General features: G+C 41.9%; 1 protein-coding gene and 1 pseudogene across 6 annotated transcripts in view; one reads left to right on the top strand and one right to left on the bottom strand.

Moving 5' to 3' along the window:
- Positions 1-14,853, top strand: part of Tmcc1 (transmembrane and coiled coil domains 1) — a 174,911-nt gene that overhangs the window by 11,011 nt on the left and 149,047 nt on the right. The window contains exon 2 of one of the 6 annotated variants that reach the window (XM_030255486.1): positions 4,871-5,638. The exons of the other annotated variants lie outside the window; for them this stretch is intronic. The gene's annotated coding sequence lies outside the window, so the exon portion shown is untranslated. The remainder of the gene's footprint in view (positions 1-4,870; positions 5,639-14,853) is intronic. 6 annotated transcript variants of the gene reach the window in all.
- Positions 8,014-8,879, bottom strand: Gm8203 (predicted pseudogene 8203; annotated as a pseudogene).

Raw genomic sequence — 14,853 nt, 5'->3', positions numbered from 1 at the left:
GGGGTTCTGCAGGCCCGCACTTCTGTGCACCAGGCAGTTCCAAATGAGTGCTGAAAGTATAAAGGGGCTGGAAAAGAGGCCTTCCCCAGAAGATTTAGGTATGCCTCTTCATGAAGCTGCACCTCCAGTGGCTGTCTTTTTTTTTTTTTTTTTTTTTTTTTTGGTTTTTCGAGACAGGGTTTCTCTGTGTAGCTCTGGCTGTCCTGGAACTCACTCTGTAGATCAGGCTGGCCTCGAACTCAGAAATCCGCCTGCCTCTGCCTCCCGAGTGCTGGGATTAAAGGCATGCGCCACCACGCCCAGCTCCAGTGGCTATCTTTGATGAAGGAGATGGTCTTGGCTTGTTCAAACTGCTTTATTTATGGTGGAGGTAAATGTACACATCTTACTCAGGGTGAACCAGGAAGAGATGCCCAGGAAGGGAAGCTCATTGGCTAAACACTCAGAGCCTATCTAGATAACCTCAGTAGCATGGAGAACTCTAGGTTTTATGCTGTGTGATCAGTTGTCATGGTCTCTTAGTGGGGCATCATGGTTACATGTTTCAGGATAGGTAGAGCCTGGCTGGGAACTGGTTGTAGTGCCTGCTGTCCTCAACTATGAGATATACTAGCATTTTGAACCTGCTTCAACCTTACCAGTTCTGTCAGGTGGCATTGTCCACTTGCCTCAAATAGTATACTAAGCCCTGGGGTCTCTGCTTTAGGCCCAATGACTGTGTTGTGATGATGCTGTGAAAGGTGTCCTACAGGAACATAGGTTATAAATACCATAGCTCCTCTCCCTCCCAGCTCCTAAGATTTTCTGATCTCTTTTCTCAGTGGTCTCTCTTTTCAGTGCTAATATTGATAGTGATGAGAAACTAATGGAAGTCTTACTGACTTTAGTTCCTTAGTAATTGGGGACAAAAGAAACTGAAATTTTCAATTACCATTCGAAGAATACAGTACTTTAAACAAAGAGGCAAGTTTTTTTTTTTTTTTTTTTTTTAAAGATAAAAAATAGGGTCTGTAGAGATACTCAGTGTTGTGTGTAACTTTAAAAACACAATTCTTCCTTTCCTGGGAGCTCAGCCTCCCTCTGACCTTCCCAGTTCCCTTTGCTCCATCCAGCTTAGCCCAAGATCAAACACAACCATCCCCCAACCCAGGAAAAGCAGGAGGTGCTGTCCACTCCACTGGCTCCCTCAGCTTCTCTTTCATTCCTTCCAGCAAGCCACCAGCTACCGCTAGGCTTTTCTCTCCCCCCCCCCCCCACCTTTGCTCCTCAGAAGAGAAACATTCAGACAGCTTTATTATCTTAGAATTTGCCAGATAGCACAATTGTTGGGTGCAGATCTCCTAAACTTATTAGCTAACCTATATCAGCCAGCTTCAGCTGACCTACTTGGTTAACCATGGTAGTGGAGGCTGCTGGTTCTTGTTCCCCAAAGATCTTACATGACTGCTACATTTCCAAAGCTTGGCTGTAAAGGCCACTTCCCTTTCCTCCAATCTCTTTTTCCTCTTGGGACCTGGAAGTCGAACCTTTAACCTTTGCCCAGCAATTGGCTCCTACCTTCTTTATTGACACAATCAAGAACCAGTTAGGGAATCAGCACCTCCCCCTTCAACTCCGCTGTTAGAGACTTTGCTGCTTTTGCAAAGGACTTGAGTTTAGTCCCCAGCACTCACATTGGCAACACATAGCTGCCTGTAAATCCATCTTGACGGGTTCTGAGACCTCTTTCTGATCATCTTGGGCACTGGGATGGTTTGAATATGCTTGGCCCAGGGAGTGGCACTATTAGGAGGTGTGGACTTAGAGAAAGTATGTCATTGTGTGCTTGGGCTTTAAGATCCTCATCCTAGCTCCTTGGAAGCCAGGCTTTTCCTGTTTGCCTTCAGAACAAGTTGTAGAATTCTTAGCTCTTCCTACACCATCTCTGCCTGGATACTGCCATGCTCCTGCCTTGATGAAAAAGGACTGAACCTCTGAGGTTGTAAGCCAACCCTAATTAGAGAGTTGCCTTGGTCATGGTGTCTGTTCACAGCAGTAAAACCCTAACTTAGAAGTTGGTACCAGGGACTGGGATATTGCTGTGATAGGCCTAACCATATCTTTGTTTAGAAGAATGTAGATTTTGGGACTTTGGATTTGGAAATCCTATTAGGAATATGGAAGATGGTAGTGCTGAGGGTAATTTGAACTGTGTAGGCCTGCTGTCCCAAGAAGTTTCAATGGAAAAGAATGTTATTATGTCATCTACACACTGTTTTTGTGATATTTGGATGAAGAACATGGCTGCCTTTTTACCATTGTTCAAAGGTCTGCCTGAGACTAAAATGAAGAGATTTAGATTAGTTACTTTGACAAAGTCTCAAAACAGCCTGGTATAAATTCTGTTGTGTGCTTACTAAAATTAACTCTTATGAAGAGAACATTTTGATGAAAAGGAGCAAGCTTAGAAAGGAAAAGTATGAAATATATGGTAATAATAAAGGGACACCAGGAAGTAAAATGGAGCTGAATCCTGTGTTCAAGGAGATAAAGGTAGTGTTGATCTCAGGGTAATATTCTACCCACTGAAGCTTATTGTTTGTATTTGTAGATGAATAAGAACTAGTTTGGACTTTTAATCTGGAATGAAATACAATCCAGAAATGGAGGGCACACCTGTGATCCAGATCTTGATGCTGGAAGACTTAGGCTGTTGATCCAGATCTTGAGGAACAGTGGCCATGAAAAGTTTAGGCCCAGGCATGGTGGTACACACCTTTAATCCCAGGAGATAAAGGCAAGCAGATCTCTGAGTTCAAGACCAGCCTAGGACAGAGCAAGTTCTTGGTGAAGAAAAGCTTAAATCTAGGAGTACACACCCTTTAATCCCAGCATTCAGGAAACAGCCATGGAGATCTGAGTTTAAGGTCAGTCTACAGAGTAAGTTCCAGGACAGCCAAGTTTAGGCAATGAAGGAGTTGGAAAACAGAAAGCTGATAATAAAACAAGGGGGCTCCCTCCAGCAAGGAGCAGAATTCGGCAGCTTCAGCCACGTGACTCTGGCTTTAGAGTCAAAAATAAAAGGGACTACTTGACAATTCACATTGGTTAGCTGGATCTAAGAAATTAGCGGTGATTAATAAGAGACCAGTATCACTGAGGTGAAATTTTCTGAGAGCACAAAGAAGCTGTGTTCCAGAGATAGCCAAGGTTGTACCTTGTGCTGCAGCTGGACTTGGTAATGTGTAAGAATCACCCGGGTGGTACTGGTTTTGAAGGTATGAAGGGGTCATGGAGAACAGCTGAGGCTTGGCACTGTGAGAGGCTAGGTGAAGGTGCAGCCTCAGTTTCAGTTGACAGCCCAGTACTGAAGGGTCATGCAAAGAAGTTTGGCTTGGCACCATAAAGAGAGCCTATTGAGAGGCTATTGGTGAAGCCTAGTTGCAGCAGAAGACCCCAGTGTACTGGAGATGCCAGTACCATAGGATGAACAGCAGCAGCAGTGGGGTAGAGTCAACTAGAGCCTAGAGTTTTACAGAGGGCAGAACTGGAGAAATGATGATGCAAGCCCTTTGAAAGAGCCCAGAAGATCATGTGTGGATCCCAGACATTGAAGTTGCCTTGGAGACCCAAGATGTTCGAGATGCCAGAGCCATGGGATATCTGTCACAGAAAACTGCAACAGGAAGTAGAACCAGCCTAGGAAAAGAAGTTTGTTGCAATCAAGGAGATGAAAAGGAGTTGGAGATCTGAAGACTGCTTTGACATCAGACTTGGAGATGCAGAGTTTCCCAGCTGGTTTCCTGTCTTGCTTTGGGGATCATAGTTCGTGATTGGATGAATGTCAGAAGAGACTCAGAACTTAGGACTTTCAACATTGTCGAGACTGCTATAGACCATGGGGACTTTGGAAGTTGGACTAAATGTATTTTTTATTATGCTATGGCTAGGTGTGGCCCCTATAAACTCATGTGTGTAAACAGGCCTATGGGGGCCAGGGAGTGGAATGTGGTTGTTTGAGTAGGTTTGGTCCAGGGAGTAGCACTATTTGGAGTTGTGGCCTTGTTGGAGGAAGTGTGTCACTGTGTGTGTGGGCTTTAAAACCTTCCTCCTTACCATGTGGGAGCCAGTCTTCTCCTAGTGGCCTACAGATGAAGATATAGAACTCTCAGCTCCTCCTGCACCATGCTCCTGCCTTGATGATAATGGACTGAACCTCTGAACCTGTAGCCAGCCCCAATTAAATGTTGTCCTTGTAAGAGTTGCCTTAGTCATAGTGTTGGTTCACAGCAGTAAAACCCTTAGACAGCTGGCTTCTTGGTGCTCAAGGAGTTAACACACCTCCTGCCATGGCCTAAAGCTCTTTGCCCCTCTTCTCCCCCATGAAGTGAAATTTGAGGTCTGTACATGAAATTTCATTTTATTTCTGTGATTTTTATGACAATCTTTGAAGACTAGTTTTCCATAAGTACACTTTAGAATATATTATGCTTAGTAATCATTAGAATTTATAATTTTATACTATATAATAAAAAATGAAGGCTACTATAATGTAGACAGATGCAGGGATTAAAACTGAATTTAGTTCCCACTTCTGTTACTTGCTTGTACAGTAAAAAAAAAATGAGGTTAATTTCTCTGTTATTAGGGATGGAATTGGATTTTTAGAGTTTTTTGCACATAATTTATGCTTGGCACATTATGACCTTGAGTTAATACCATCTCCCTTTAGTAACCACTGTTCTCATAGCATTACTTACATTCTTTGGGCTTCCTATTTGTAAATGATACAGCAAGGTGAGCTAGGAGGTTATGTCAACAAATCTATTTGTGTCTCTAAGCTTTACAAGTATAAATTAGAAATTACTAGAAAAATATTTTTTTCTCTCAGATCATTACCAACTCTCTTCATTATTCAGTGTTTACTGAATATCTCAAGATTCCTTCAGTTGTTTACACTGATTGCCTGGAGTTACCATCAGATTCTTTCCAAGTATAAAGACAGTTCCACAAGACTGTGCTACTCCAGCTGCAAGTTCATGACCACCCATATTTTTGTTCAACTTGGCTGCGGATTCTAAGGTTACCATTAATCTTTCCTCTCATTAATTTGCTAGTGACTCATAGACCATTGGAAAACATGTTACTTAAATTTGATGGTTTACTTTAAAGGATGCAACTCAGTAGCAGGCAGGTAGAAGGGAGAACAGGCCACACTGGGAGGTGGGGGGTGGGGGGTGTCCTGCAGAGCTTGTGTGCACATCTTGTAGCTACCGCCTTGTTTTCACCTATTCACAAACTCTCCATATTCCATCAGTTAGTTCCTTTCCAGCTCCTCTCCTTTTCACCTAGGTAGAGGTGTTAAGTCCCATATATAGGTTTCCTGGCAACCAGCCCTACCCTGAAGGTGTCTGAAAGCCCACCTAATTAGCCAGCATAAACTCCAGTAAGGTATAGTTTAAAGGAGCTGATATTTGTGGAGGTTACTCTCTTTATTGCCAGCTTGCCTAGATTTGGAATTATCTGAGAGATACCCCTTTGGATATGCTTGAAGACCTTTCCAGAAAACTCTAGGGAAGAAAGATCCACTCTGAATATGGGTGACACTGTCCTTTTGGCTGAGATCCATACTGAGTAAAGGGGGAAAGGAGGAAGCCAGGTGAGTGCCAGCATCCATTTTTCTCTGCTTGCTGACTTTGAATGTAATCTGATGAACTGCTAGCTCCTACCACCTTGCCTTCATTTGCCATGATGGACTGCATCTTCTCAAACCATGAGCCAAAATAGCCCCTTCTTTTTGTCAAGTAATCAAACACAGCAGTGGGAAAGGTACCTAATACAGAACCAAAGAGTCTTTTCACTCAGAAAGTGTCAAGGAGTTTTAGGAAATCTAGTCATAAAGTAGGAGAAAACCCACATATATCATACCTGATTCTCTTCTATAAAACTAAATCTTTTTTCAAGGGCACAGAGCTAGTTTTCAGAACATCAATATTAAATTCTTTTAGGTCGCTGATATGTTCCTTGAATGACTGCTCTGATTCTTGATCATGTAATAACATTTGTTTTGAGCTCCTTGTATGAAGATAGCATTGGAACAGATTCCCAAGAGATGAGTCACATTCTAGTCTGTCTGTCTGTCTGTCTGTCTGTCTCTCTCTCTCTCTCTCTCTCTCTTTCTTTCTTCTTTTCTTTTTCTTTCTTTCTTTCTTGCAGACTCAGATGGCTATACTCTAGTTCTGTGACAAAGCTGATTCTATAGTGTGATATGACCAAATACATCATTTTTCTGACAAGAATAAGCCTTATTTTTTGTGAAATTTGGATAGAAGTTTCTTTTCACAGTTTTAATCTTCTTTATGACAATAACATGTGCCTTTTCATACACAGAAGGTAAATTGTTTGAGATTACGAATTCTTTTTTTTTTAAAGATATTTTCGTTATTTACATTTCAAATGTTATCCTCTTTCCTGGTTTCCCCTCCTGAAACCCCCTCCCCCCTCCCTGTCCTCCTGCTTACCAACCCACCCACTCCTGCTTCCTAGCCCTGGCATTCCCCTACACAGGAGTATAGAGCCTTCACAGGACCAAGAGCCTCTCCTCCCATTGACGACCAACAATGCTACATATGCAACTGGAGCCATGGGTCCCTCCATGTGTACTCTTTGGTTGGTGGTTTAGTCCCTGGGAGCTCTGGTGGTACTGGTTGGTTCATATTGTTGTTCCTCCTATGGGGCTGCAAACCCTTCAGTTCCTTGGGTCCTTTCTCTAGCTCCTTCATTGGGGACCCTGTGCTCTGTCCAATGTATGGCTGTGAGCATCCACCTCTATATTTGTCAGGCACTAGAAGAGCCCCTCAGGAGACTATATCAGGCTCCTGTTAGCATGCACTTGTTGGCTTCCACAATAGTGTCTGGGTTTGGTGACTGTGTATGGGATGGATCCCCAGGTGGGGCAGTCTCTGGATGGCCTTTCCTTCAGTCTCCACACTTTGTCTCTGAAACTCCTCCCATGGGTATTTTGTTCCACCTTCTAAGAAGGACCAAAGTATCCACACTTTGGTCTTCCTTCTTCTTGAGTTTTATGTGGTTTGTGAATTGTATCTTGGGTACGCTGAGCTTCTGGACTAATATCCACTTATCAGTGAGATCATATGTGAGACCATATGTGTTCTTTTGTGATGGGTTACCTCACTCAGGATAATATTTTCTAGTTCCATCTATTTGCCTAAGAATTTCATAAATTCATTGTTTTTAATAGCTATGTAGTACTCCATTGTGAAAATATACCACATTTTCTGTATCCTTTCCTCTGTTGAGGGACATCTGGGTTCTTTCCAGCTTCTGGCTATTATAAACAAGACTGCCATGAACATAGTGGAACATGTGTCCTTATTACATGTTGAAGCATCTTCAGGGTATATGCCAAGGAGTGGTATTGCTGGGTCCTCAGGTAGTACTATTTCCAATTTTCTCAGGAACTGCCAAACTGATTTCCAGAGTGGTTGTACCAACTTGCAATCCCACCAGCAATGGAGGCGTGTTCCTCTTTCTCCACATCCTCACCAGCATCTGCTGTCACTTGAATTTTTGATCTTAGCCATTCTGACTGGTGTGAGGTGGAATCTCAGGGTTGTTTTGATTTGCATCTATTGGGTTTGTTGAAAGAAGATTACTTTCTTGCTTTTTCTAGGGTGTAGTTACCGTCCTTGTGTTGGCATTTTCCATCTGTTATCCTTTGTAGGGCTGGTTTGTGGAAAGGTATTGTGTAAATTTGGATTTGTCATGGAATATCTTGGTTTTTCCATCTATGGTAATTGAGAGTTTTGCTGGGTATGGTAGTCTGGGTTGGCATTTGTGGTCTCTTAGGGTCTGTATGAGATCTTCTAGCTTTCATAGTCTCTGGTGAGAAGTCTGGTGTAATTCTGATAGGTCTGCCTTTATATGTTACTAGAACTTTTTCCCTTACTGCTTTTAATATTTTTTGCTTTGTTTAGTGCATTTGGTGTTTTGGTTATTTTTTTTTTTTTTTTTTTTGGGATATGACCTTTATTGAGCTTATCCACCAGAGTGGAAACAATGTCTGTACAAAACCAAATGCTTGTTACTATAACTTCTGCATCACAATTAAAATCCAAACAGTTTTTTAAAAACAGTCAACTCAATCAAAACCCACTACTTCAGAATCAATAGCTTCTTTGAAGCCACAGTAACACTTAAATATGGTTAAGACTCGAATGCAGAAATTTGGTTGGTTGGAAGGCTAATTAAGCCTCCAACTTGCTCAAATAGAATTACAAAAAGGCAAAATTGTGTTTTTCACAGAGATACAGTCCACTGGAATCACCAACACTGGACAGCTGTTAGGAATATTTAGAGTCCTGAGATAATAAGGAATCCAGGCATCCTTAAACAGTCTTCTGTTGTCCTTTCTTCCCGATCAGCGATTTGTGGATGTGTGGGATGACACCACCACCAGCAATGGTAGCTTTGATCAGAGAATCCAATTCTTCATCTCCACGTATAGCAAGCTGCAAGTGACGAGGGGTGATACGCTTTACCTTTAAGTCTTTTGACGCATTTCCTGCCAACTCAAGTACCTCTGCGGTGAGGTACTCCAGGATGGCTGCGCTGTACACAGCGGCGGTCGCGCCCACACGTCCGTGGCTGGTTGTCCTAGATTTCAGGTGTCGATGAATACGGCCCACAGGGAACTGCAAGCCGGCTCGCTGCGAGCGGGAAACCGCCTTTGTCTTGGCCTTTCCGGAGTCCTTTCCAGCCTTACCGCCAGCCATCTCGGACCGTGCTGAAGCTCCGACGAGCGAGGAAGAGACGAGGCCAGGCGGACGCTCAGCGAGATCCCAGCGCCCACTCCTCCGTCGGACCGTGATTCAAACTGCCGGTGTTTTGGTTATTATGTAATGGGAAGAATTTCTTTTCTGGTTCAATCTATTTGGAGTTCTGTAGGCTTCTTGTATGTTTATGGGTATCTCTTTCTTTAGATTAGAAAAGTTTTCTTCTATAATTTTGTTGAAGATATTTCCTGGCCCTTTAAATTGGGAATCTTCACTCTCTTCTATACCTGTTATCCTTAGGTTTGGTCTTCTCATTGTGTTCTGGATTTCCTGGATGTTTTGGGTTAGGAGCTTTTTGCATTTTGCATTTTCTTTGACTGTTGTGTCAATGTTTTCTATGGTATCTTCTGCACCTGAGATTCTCTCTTCAATCTGTTGTATTCTGTTGGTGATGCTTGCATCTATGACTCCTGATCTCTCTCCTAGGTTTTCTATCTCCAGTGTTATCTCCCTTTGTGATTTCTTTATTGCTTCTATTTCCATTTTTAGATCCTGGATGGTTTTGTTTACTTTCTTCACCTGTTTGATTGTGTTTTCCTGTAATTCTTCAAGGGATTTTTGTGTTTCCTCTTTAAGGTCTTACCTGTTTACCTGTGATCTCTTGTATTTCTTTAAGGGAATTATTTATGTCCTTCTTAAATTCCTCTATCGTTGGGCTGGAGAGATGGCTCAGCATTTAAGAGCACTGACTGCTCTTCTGAAGGTTGTGAGTCTGAAGGTCGTGAGTTCAAATCCCAGGAGCCACATGATGGCTCACAACCATCCGTAATAAGATCTAATGCCCTCTTCTGGGGTGCCTGAAGACAGCTACAGTATACTTACATATAATAAATCAATAAATCTTTTTTAAAAATTCCTCTATCGTCATCATGATATGTGATTTTAAATCAGAGTCTTGTTTTTCTGGTGTGTTGGGGTAACCAAGGTTCACTGTGGTGGGAGAACTAGGTTCTGATGATGCCAAGCAGTCTTGGTTTCTGTTCCTTATGTTCTTGTGATTGCCTTTCGACATCTGGTTATCTCTGGTGTTAGCTGGTCTTGCTGTCTCTGACTTTGGCTTGTCCCTCCTGGGACAATCTCCTGGGAGATCAGTTCTTTCAGGGAGGAACTTGGGTATGGAGAACTGTGGTACAGGGTCAGCTCTGGGGTGCAGACAGAGATCAGAAGGATCCTGTCCCAGGCTGATCCTTGGTTCCTGTATCCTGATGACTCTGTGAGGGTTCCCCTTGGGCCAGGAATTTGAAGAGAAGTGGTGGTCTTACCTGTGCTACAAATGTGTAGGCACTCCTGGGAGACCAGCTCTCTCCTGACAGTGTTTATTATGTATGTATCTCTGTGGCACAGGATCAGCTCTGGGCACAGATGGAGACTGGAAGGCTCCTGTGCCAGGCAGCCCCTCGATTCCTGTGTCCTGAGGGTTCCAGGTGGGTTCCTCTGAGCAGCAGTGGTGGTCCTACCTGCACTCACAGACCTGTGCGCACTCCTGGGAGGCTCCCTCCCTCCCAGCCCTATTTGTGTATGTAGCTCTGTGGCAGAGGATCTGTTACTACAGGCAGAGACAAAACCAGAAGGCTTGAGATTTTTTTAATGGTATGGATGATTCCCCTCTTCATTCTCCTTCTTTTACCTCTCCTTGTCCATTTTAATGTGCTTGTTAAGACATGATGGCATACTTTTAGCTGAATACAGGAATTTCCTTTGGATGTAATTCTTTAAAAAAAAAAGATTTGTTTGTGTATGTATATAGATGTTTGTTGCAAGATATTGACCCACATTGTGAGCCCTGAGATTGCATTATGTACTTTAAAAGACTTGTTTCTAGTTGTGCTGTGGCTTAGCCTTAGCACACACTTTTAATCCCTCTGGTGGGGATACAGACAAGCCCTTTGTACACTCCTTTAATCCTAAACAATGAAGGTAAAGTTAGTTTGTAGAAGGAAGCACCCATGTTTGAAAGTTATAGACCAAAGTAAAGAATCAGAGGAAGATTTGGCAGAATAGAGTATGCCCAACTCTCAGGAGAAGTGAGAGGTAAGAGAGTCAACATAAGAGGGAACAGCAGAAGAGAAAGAGAAGGGAGTTTTACCAGGAGAGTTTTACAGACAGGTTGATGAGTAAACAAGCTAGACACTGATGAAGACCAAATGAGCCAGAGAATGTGAAGGAGCCAGAAGATTAAAACAGACTGCCAGTTAGTATGAGGCTAAGCAGAACAGTTAAGGAGATGCCCAGAGAAGGCAGATTGAATCATTTATCATGGAGAGGAGTTTGTGCTAGAACAGCTGAGTTGAATCAGCAAGCCAGAGATCAGAAAGAACTAGGAAGGGTGAGCTTTATTAAGAAAACATTCTAAGCCTAGGTACAATTGTATGGAAGCTAGAAGCTTCCAAGACTAGGCCTAGGTTAGCATATGGCTGTAAGCCTCAAGACAACAATTATTACAGGAGAATAAAAAATACTTTTTACAGGTGTTTTGTCAGTACGTGCATCTGCACATTAGAAGAGGGCATGGATTCCATGGTGTTACAGTTAGAGTTGTGAGCCACCATGTAGGTGCTGGAAATTGAATTTAGCCTTTGGTAGAACAGCCAAGTACTCTTAGCTGCTGAACCATCTCTCCGTTCCCAGAATGTAAGTCTTAAAGAAAAAAATCATAAGTGGTTTTGAACAACAGTAGGAACTGAGTTAAGAACAAGTGTGGGATAGCCTGGTGCCTGGCAAAAATTATTCTATTCCATGTAGGTGTGAGCACCTATCTCTACCTTGTTAGTCTTTCTAACACTTAGGGTTTCTCAGTGTTCTGACCAAATACCTAAGAATTAAAAAAAAGTGAGAAAGGAGAGATTTATATTAGAGTTTAGAGAATATAGTTCATTGTCGTAGGAAAGGTTTTCAGGTGGACACTTTCATGGTGACGAAATCATAGAAATCACATCTCAGCAAGTAGAGAGACAGGAGCTAGACTATCAACTTCAAGGCCTGACCCCCAGTGACCTACTTCCATCAGCTGGGGACCAAGTGTTGAGACACATAAGCCTGCAGGGACTTTCTACACTCAGATTTTAGTAGTCTTTATTTTTAATAATTCTATCCATGGTGACTTTGAGGTGTTTTAAAAACAAACTGAGGCAGTCACCAGGCAGTGACCTGTGATACATGGAATAACTTGTTCTTCATAGCTGCAGTCTCTCCAGTTGTCTCCTTGTTTAAGAGTTACTTTCAGTTTTTCTACCCATATCATGTTGGAACTAAATATTTACCAAATAAAAGAGGTTTTAGGACCTACCTTAAAAGGATAGAAATGTCGGGCGTGGTTGTGCATGCCTTTAATCCCAGCACTTGGGAGGCCGAGGCAGGCGGATTTCTGAGTTCAAGGCCAGCCTAGTCTACAAAGTGAGTTCCAGGACAGCCAGGGCTAAACAGAGAAACCCTGTCTTGAAAAACCTAAACAAACAAACAAACAAACAAACAAAAGGATAGAAATATGAGCATCATATAGTGACTATAGACTTTTTTAGTCATTTATGTCCCTAGCTTGTACTGTGTGCAGGATGGCTGATATCTAGAGAAACACTGAATGTTGTTTGTTTGCTTGTTTGTTTAATTTGGAGAATACTGTGCTAGGCTTTGTAGCTAGGATCTTACAATTGACTAGGCATGTATTAATCTAGGTTTGATGAAACTCTTTCAAATTTTTCATATGCTTTCCTGTGTTTTCAGTATATCAGTCAGTGACTCATGTATTCAAAAGTAGTGTTATGATTGCCAACTTTTTGTGTTTATTTGTATGTATGTATGTATGCATGTATATGTCTGTAGTGTGCTTGCTTGTGTGGGGTATATATAGATACATATATGTAGAGGTCAGAAATTGACATTGGATATCTTTTGATTGTTTTCCACCTTATTTCTTGAGACAAACTCTCTCACTAGAACCAAGTGCTTGCTGATTAGAATAGTCTGGCTATCCAGCTTGAGTTGAGTGCTGGGATTACAGGCTATCTCATCATTTATGTGTGTGCTAGAGATATGAACTCAGGTTCTCAGGCTTATGCAACAGTTGCTTTATGGACTGGATCATCTCCCCAGCCTTTTGTCCATTTTTTTTCCCACCTTTCAAAAATCTTGTTATTTTGATAGTTAGGCTCTTTGTTGTGGCCTAAATGAGACAGCAGATGTGACCATGTAAAAATCAGAATTCATCTAAAATAGATAAAGAAGAGGATTCTTCCCTTCTCTAAAATAAAATACGTCTAAATTTAAGATCGATATCACTGATTATTGCCCCAGACATAAGCATCCTCAAAGATCTAGTATCTGCTAGTAAAATGAAAAACAAAACAAAACAAAACAAAAACTTCTTTCTGGTATTGGGGCAGTAGAAAGAGGATCAGACTCTTCTGAAGATGGAATTATGCTTGCTAAGCAAATGGAAGTAGGCAGACTCACAGGAGAACAGGCCTACAAATGCCCAGGCACTGCACAAACATGAAACTCAAAGAGGATTAATTGGTGAAGGCTTAAACATCATCTTCATAGGGAGGGCAGTAGGCAACTTGAGGAGGGGTAGTAAATGGTTTTTTAGGGGTGGAGAATAGCCCTGGAGAGCAAACAACAGCTGGGACAAAATCTTTCTGGATTAAGTGTGGTGGTTTCTGTCTCTCTAAGACACCAGTTCAGGCTGGTTTGGGTAGTGGCTTTTCAGCAGGGCTTGAAAGCAGTTTTGATCCCTGTGGCAGAACTTGTCCTTAAGTAGGTAAAGGAGCTTCAAAGAAGGGCCTTCTCTAACTTTGCTGTTAGATTGAAGTCTGAAGCAGCATTATTTTGGGTATTGTTTTGTGAGCTCCAGTAGCAGTGTAGAGGTGAGATGGATTAGGAGGCCTAACCTGGGCTAGATTTAGACCTGGCATTGAGCAGGTAAATGCTTAGTGAGTGCCAACTCAATGCTCAAATTTTGGAATTTGGATTTGATTCTTTGGATTTGGATTGGATTGGATTTTTTACAGGAAGCTTCACTCCAAGACTGGGATATCTTAGTAGTAGTCCATACTCAAGGCCCTAGGTTTGATTCCAGAATTGCTGAAGCCAAAACAACAACAAAACTCTTATTCTAGTGGTGGAAAAGGAACACATGGGAAAAAGTGGCTAAGACCTCGGTTTGCACTAGGTGAACTCTAGGGAAGGAACATGTAAGTGTTGGATTGCTTTATGAGATTGTTTGACTCAGGACTATTTGATTAACAACAATATGTGAAGACCATAGTTTTTTTTTTTTTAAAGATTTATTTATTTATTATATGTAAGTACACTGTAGCTGTTTTCAGACGCACCAGAAGAGGGCATCAGATCTCTGTTACAGGTGGTTGTGAGCCACCATGTGGTTGCTGGGATTTGAACTTGGGACCTTTGGAAGAGCAGTCGGGTGCTCTTACCCCCTGAGCCATCTCACCAGCCCCCAAGACCATAGTTTTACAAGAGCATTCTGTACTTTTAGAGGAACTTCACCTGCTAATCTTTTATTAGAGTCAAAGCTTAATTTTGAGTAAGGTTAATTTAAAGTCCAAAGTGTAGAATTTGAGAATTGAGTTGAAACAAACCAAACAAGTTTTTGTTCATCTATTTTCATTCAGAGGTGGAATGAATTAGAGGGGCAAAGAAATGTGCTGAGGTACAGACAGTTGGAAGTTATTAAAATAAGTTATAAGAGATATTAAAAACATCTGACAATATTGTTTATTGACAAAGATTGCACTCTCAGACCAGTTGCAGTGATGCATTTCTGTAGCCCCAGCTACCTGAGAGTCTGAGATGGGATAGGATCTATAGTCTAGACAGACAAGGTAAGTTATCTGTCTGTTCAAAAGCATTTCATGTTTCAAGCTGGAATTTAAAAATATCATTAACATGCAATAAGCTATTATTTTTTGTCTTTCTGATAATTGATGCCAAGTGTATTGAATTTGTGGTCTTCCCTTCTACTATGGCCTGTGTACTCTGTAGCAAACAGTGAAACTGTCAA

This window comes from Mus musculus, chromosome 6 (assembly GCF_000001635.26).
Source record: "Mus musculus strain C57BL/6J chromosome 6, GRCm38.p6 C57BL/6J".
NCBI lineage: Eukaryota > Metazoa > Chordata > Mammalia > Rodentia > Muridae > Mus > Mus musculus.
This window is presented reverse-complemented; position numbering and strand designations above follow the sequence as displayed.